Raw genomic sequence first — 6,833 nt, 5'->3', positions numbered from 1 at the left:
CACAAAGGTCCGGTATACTGTGGAGGGATCCAGCTGTTCATCCCAGCATCCGTTGATCCATACTGAGGCTTTTTTTTCTTCACCAGCTGAGAGCCTTCTACAGTGAGTAACGTTATTTCTGCTAAATTAATTATATATCATGGAAAGTTATTGTAATAATAGTTTTCTGAAAAAGAAGTACACGTTACATTACTAAGCTAATATTGTGAACATACTTTGCTAAACCAAAGTGAGTATTAAAGTTTAGCAACATGATCTCTTGAGAATTCGTATCTATTTTATGTAAAACTTTTGCATAGACACTGAAAAATACTTTTGTTTACAGCATTAAGGCAATAAAATCGCGGCATTAACATTTTTATTATATTTGTTGTCATACCAAGGCAATGTTTTCAAATGCATTTAAATTAAGTTTACTCATTTACTTAATATGAAAAAATAACATTTCGATTGTGTGATTTCTGCTGTCAACTCATTGCAAAGAATACAACTTTCAACAAGACTACAAACCCTTAAAATTAATAACATTTCTGCAATTATTTAACCATTTTTATGAAATATTTATTTTGTTTGCTGTGGGACATAAACGCCATTTTCTCCAACATGCAGTGACTGAAAAATAGAACCATAAACACACCAAAAACGTAACATAATAACATCAGTCAGTTTTATTTGTGCTTTGTAATCCAAGTCTTCTGAATTCATACAACTGTGAGTAACAGATCCAAATTCAACTCTTTATTCAGCGATCTTCTTTCATTCTCAACGACAGTATAAACGTCAAAGCCCGCACTGATTCGTTCGTCCAAATTCAAAATTTACCACTTCAATTAACTACGCAGTAAAATCGAACGCTCATTGGTCCTCGCCTGCTTCGTCACAGATTGCGACAGCAGTGTTCCTGTCTAGGTGTGTTTGAATGATGCGCGCTTTCACAAAGTGAATCAGGAGGATAGTCTGGGTAATATTTTTAGCGATTAAAAACTTAAATTGTGCTCTGTACCTCACACCAAACTATTGTATTTCACCTGCGGTGGCAACGCAGCATCATTTGGACTACTTTTGGTAATGTTTTTGACATTTTTGCAGTAAATATTGGGATTGCACTTGTCTGTCTGTCATGGTTTTATTTATAGCCTAACGTTACTGTAAGAAATGGCTGTGGTTAGGTTTAAAGGTAGAAGTGGGATTAGCGTACCAAAATATTTTTTGTAATCCTATGTTGTTTCTAAAATGTTTCTTGTTTCTTGCATATTTCAGTCTATTACGTTTCATATGTTTTTATATTCGCTATTATGTGGGTATGTTTGGGTTTAGGGATAGGTTAAGGGGTCTAAAAATCTAAATTGCTTATCAATAATGTGTATATATATATATATATATATATATATATATATATATATATATATATATATATATATATATATTATTTATTTATTTATTTATTTATTTATTTTTCATACATAGTAATGATATAAAAGATTCGTAAATAATTTATGCTTTTAACTGACCAGGCTAAGATAAAATACACAACGTTTGTGGATCAGAATGTTTGTTTCTTTTCTGTCGTTTTTGTAATAATGTAAGTTATGAATTAATTAATTAATTTTTACAGTTGTCTTTTATTTTTGCGCCCGTTTTGTCTTTCCTTTGATTAGTAACGAACATTGTACTGCAGTGAATGCAATGTTTTCATACTGTGCCCCTTTCTGTGCTTTCCAGACCTGGCCATGTACCCTGCCCTCTTCATACAGGTTGTCATGATGTCATTACAGAAGGTAGGCTTATCTTGCAAAAAGGGTTTTCAAATTTGCAGCAGCTGACAGGCCAGAAAAACGTTATAATTGTCACGTTATAATGTGATACATTACCAGTTAGAAGTTTTTTAATAGTAAGTTTTTTTTTTTTTTTTTTAAAAAAAAAAAGTCTCTTCTGCTCACCAAGCCTGCATTTATTTGATCCAAAGTACAGCAAAAACAGTAGCATTTTGAAATATTTTTACTATTTAGAATAACGTTTTTTTATTTGAATATATTTTAAAATGTAATTTATTCCTGTGATTTCAAAGCTGCATTCTTTGCACCTTTACTCCAGTTACATGATCCTTCAGAAATCATTCTAATATTCTGATTTGCTGCTCAAAAAACATTTATTATAATTATGATGTTGAAAACAGCAGAGTATATTTTTTCAGCATTTATCTAAAATAGATATCTTTTGTAACTTTATAAATGTCTTTATCATCACTTTTGATCAATTTATGGAGCATTTTTGCAAAATGAAAGTGATTAATTCCTTTAATTCTTTCCAAAAAAAAAAAAAAAATAAAATACTGATGCCAAGCTTTTGAATAATACAGTGATAATGCTGATCTTTGGATCTTTCTATTCATCAAAGGATCCTGAAAAAATGTACTAAACTGTTTTAATTATTTATAATAATAATAATAATAAAAATAAATAAATGTTTCTTGAGCAGCAAATCAGCATATTAGAATGATTTCTGAAGGATCATGTGACACTGAAGACTGGAGTAATGCTGAAAATGTAGCTGAAAAAAATTACAGTTTAAAATATATTCAAATAGAAAGCAGTTATTTTAAATAGTAAAACTATTTCACAGTATTACTGCTTTTGCTGTACTTTGAATCAAATAAATGCAGGCTTGGTGAGACTTCTTTAAAAAATATTAATAATCTTACTGTTCTAAAACTTTTAACTGGTAGTGTAAGTTCATAGTTTTAACAAGATGTTTTTTTTTTTTTTTTGTATATAAAATATTTTTGTTGTTAGGATATACAAAAATATTTTATAGCGGGAAACTGTTCTATGCAACTATGTTAAACCCACGCATGAAGTATGGAAGTAATCAAAGTGTGTATATCGTATATGAAAAAAATATGTATTAAATGTCAAAGTTGCATATGGAGAAGTAAAAATAAATAAATAAATGCTAAGATAAACACATGTGGGTTCTGTGTCAGTGGAAATATCAGTTCACATTTCCAAACATTAATTTTGCCATTAATTGTAATAATCCAGTGAGATTTTTGCTTGCACAATGAGTCTGACAACAGCCAGTGCTCCACAGAGATCTGATCTCATCATCATCCAGTCTGTCTGGAATGACATGAAGAAACAGAACAGACAGAGACGGACTAAATCCAGAAAAACTGTGGCAATGTCTCCAAGACACATAAAGAATCCTACCAGCAAAGCTACCTGAAAAACTATTCTCAAGTGCACTTAGGGCAAAAGCAGCTTTAAACACAAAGGATGGTCACAACAAATGTTAATTTAATTTAGTTAATAGACATTAATTGATAAATGAAATCTATTTATGACATTATTTTTGACATCATCCTAAAAGGCATTTTTACACAAATGCCTAAAACTTTTAAGAGTACTGTAGCTTTGTAGGTAGGTCTCTTGAAGCATCTTGGAGAGGTTGCCTCAGTTTTTTTCTGTTTATTCATTTCATTCCAGACAGACTGGATAATGTGATACAGTTGTGCTCATAAGTTTACATACCACTTGCAGAATATGCAAAATACGAGGGCTCATGACAATTGTATGTTATTTTGTATTTAGTACTGTCCTGAATAAGCTACATAACATGTTTATATATATACTCTACGAGACAAAATAATAACTGAATTTATAAAAATGACCCCATTCAAAAGTTTACATACCCTTGAATCTTAATACTGTTTGCCATTTTCTGGATGTTTTAATGTTTTGTGATAGTTGTTCATCATTCCCTTGTTTGTCCTGAGCAGCTCAACTGCCTCCTGTTTTTCAGAAAAATCCTCCAGCTCCTACACATTCTTTGGTTTCCCAGCATCTTCTGCATATGTGATGCATACGTGATGATTTTGAGATCCATCTTTTTACACTTAGGGCAACTGAAGGACTCATACATTACTATTACAAAACTTGAACATATTTACTGATGCTCAAGAAGGAAACACAATGCATTAAGAGCCAGAGGGTGTAAACTTTTGAACAGGATGATGACCTGTAATTTTTTATTTTATTTTTGTAAAGATCATATTTTTTCATTTAGTACTGCACTTCAAAAGCTACATAAATAATTACATGTTTTCCAGAAGACAAAATGAGCATAATTTACCCTAATCATCTATTTCAAAATGTTTCCACCCCAGGCTCTTCATATTTTGTGTTTCCTTCTTAAGCAGTACTTTTGTAATAGTATGTATGAGTTTCTCAGTTGTCCTCAGCATGAAAAGATGGATCTCAAAATCACAGTCACTGTTGGAGAGAGTTCACATTTGCAGCAGTTGCTGGAAAACCAAAGAATGTGAAGGACCTGAAGGATTTTTCTGAAGACAGCAGGCAGTTGAACTGTTCAGGACAAACAAGAGACTCATGAACAACTATCACAAAACTTAAAAACAGTCGTGGATCACCAAGGAAACAACATACGGTATTAAGATTCAAGGGCATTTAAACTTTTGAATGGAGTCATTTTTATAAATTCAGTTATAGTGTTGTCTTGTGGAGTATATTTAAACATCTGTTATGTGAAATAGCTTATTCAGGACAGTACTAAATAAAAAAAAAACATGATCTCTTGTATTTTGTTAAAATTCTTAACATTTTGTATATTTTGCAAGTGGTATGTAAACTTATGTGCACAACTGTATATATTGGTCATCTATACTTATACACCTAAGTGTGATTAAAAGCAGTTAAAAAGTAATTTAAGTGATTGCTAAATATTGTTATTTATACTTTTTTCAGGCAGCCGAAGAACAACTTGGGACACCTTCTGAAAACAGAGACAGTGACTCACACGCACACACACACACACACAGACAATAAATATATAATTAATATAAATCAATATGTTCTTGTTACTGTTTCCCATTATTTGGACACATTTTGATGCTTTACTGTGGAAATTGTCATATCAATAAAGCCAATTTGAAAATAATTGAATTGACTGATAGTTTCCTGTAATGTGTTACTAAAGGTTCTAAAAACATTCAGTAAATGTGGGGAAGGACCTAAATAGGACCAAAAAAACATTTTAGGTTGGTCCAGCAAATGTTATGGGAATGTAGTGTAGAGACTAATAGGGGACTTCCTATAGTAATAACCTACGTCCTTGACACCAGCGTGGACGTTCTGACAACGTTTTGGGAACGTCACATTTCCAAATAAAATATGGTCCCCTAAACGTCCCAAGAACGTCCTGAATGTTCTGTGAAGGTCATCCAAATAACGTCCCCCAAACCTTTAAAGAACTCCACATCATGACCGTCTCAGAACGTTATGGGGACGTTACTAAACAACGTCCTTGACACCAGTGGGGACGTTCTGAGGACGTTCTGGGAACGTCACCTTTCCAAATAAAATATGGTCCCCTAAACGTCCCAAAAACGTCCTGAATGTTCTGTGAAGGTCTTCCAAATAACGTCCCCCAAACCTTTAAAGAACTCCACATTGTGACCATCTCAGAACGTTATGGGGACGTTACTAAACAACGTCCTTGACACCAGTGGGGACGTTCTGAGGACGTTCTGCGAACGTCACCTTTCCAAATAAAATATGGTCCCCTAAACGTCCCAAAAACGTCCTGAATGTTCTGTGAAGGTCTTCCAAATAACGTCCCCCAAACCTTTAAAGAACTCCACATTGTGACCATCTCAGAACGTTATGGGGACGTTACTAAACAACGTCCTTGACACCAGTGGGGACGTTCTGAGGACGTTCTGCGAACGTCACCTTTCCAAATAAAATATGGTCCCCTAAACGTCCCAAGAACGTCCTGAATGTTCTGTGAAGGTCCTCCAAATAACGTCCCCCAAACCTTTAAAGAACTCCACATCGTGACCGTCTCAGAACGTTATAGGGACGTTACTAGGCAACGTCCTTGACACCAACGGGGAAGTTCTAAGGACGTTCTGGGAACGTAAAATTTCTAGCGGGGATATGATTTATGTTAACATTGCTACAAAATAGAACATGATCAATTAACTTTAAACATTAATTTAAATAAATGTAATTGCACAAATTATGTAGGCTACAATTTCGATTTGTGAAATAACACAACGTGTTTTTTTTGTTTTGTTTTTTTTGTTTGTTTGTTTGTTTGTTTCTGTTTTCTGATAAGCATTGTTCTGGGCTGCCATTCCCAAAAGCATGCTTTTTGGATTGAATGCACTGTCTGAAGTGAGAAAACGCTCCCTGTTATTGTTTGGTTCTGTTTTGCAACATTTGCGTGCATTCAGATGAGCAGGAAAATACTTCTATCCTGCACAGTTATTCGCTAACATAGGTTATACGTCTAATTCAGTGCATACTGTACGCATTATTTTTGGTTAAAAAAAAAAACAAAATCACTGGTAAATAAAACACACCTTAGTATTGATATTTTTAATTTGAGTAACGATACTTTCGATACTGGCATTACTATCGATACATCGATACTTCAGGATCAATACGCCCATCCCTAACTTATACTTTCTTCTGTGGAACATAAAAGAAGATGTGTGAGGTATTTATTTATTTATTTATTTAAAAAAGCATACACAGTCATAGAAAAACAAGAATATAAAAAGGAAAAAATATATATATTAAGTAAATATATATTGAGTACAATGCATAGTTTGGTAATTTGTTACTGTCACCACTGCTATAATCACACACTTATACAAAAAAGTGCAAGTGGTTAAATGAGAGGGAGAGAGGGGAGAAAACAATAATAATGATAATAATCCTAATAATATTAGGCAGAAAAGAAAAAAAAAACAGAGAATAAAAGACAGTGAAAGAAAGTAGGTATAGGGAGTGGCACGTCCTGATTTT

General features: G+C 33.1%; 1 long non-coding RNA gene across 1 annotated transcript; it reads left to right on the top strand.

Annotated features, from left to right (window-relative positions):
• The first annotated feature begins 787 nt into the window (after nucleotides 1–787).
• LOC127159349 (uncharacterized) lies at nucleotides 788–5,518 on the top strand. The gene is made up of 3 exons (XR_007826421.1): nucleotides 788–1,065; nucleotides 1,723–1,778; nucleotides 4,764–5,518. It is a non-coding gene; the product is annotated as an uncharacterized LOC127159349 (long non-coding RNA).
• The last annotated feature ends 1,315 nt before the right edge of the window (nucleotides 5,519–6,833 follow it).

Source organism: Labeo rohita, unplaced genomic scaffold (assembly GCF_022985175.1).
Source record: "Labeo rohita strain BAU-BD-2019 unplaced genomic scaffold, IGBB_LRoh.1.0 scaffold_209, whole genome shotgun sequence".
Lineage (NCBI taxonomy): Eukaryota > Metazoa > Chordata > Actinopteri > Cypriniformes > Cyprinidae > Labeo > Labeo rohita.
This window is presented reverse-complemented; position numbering and strand designations above follow the sequence as displayed.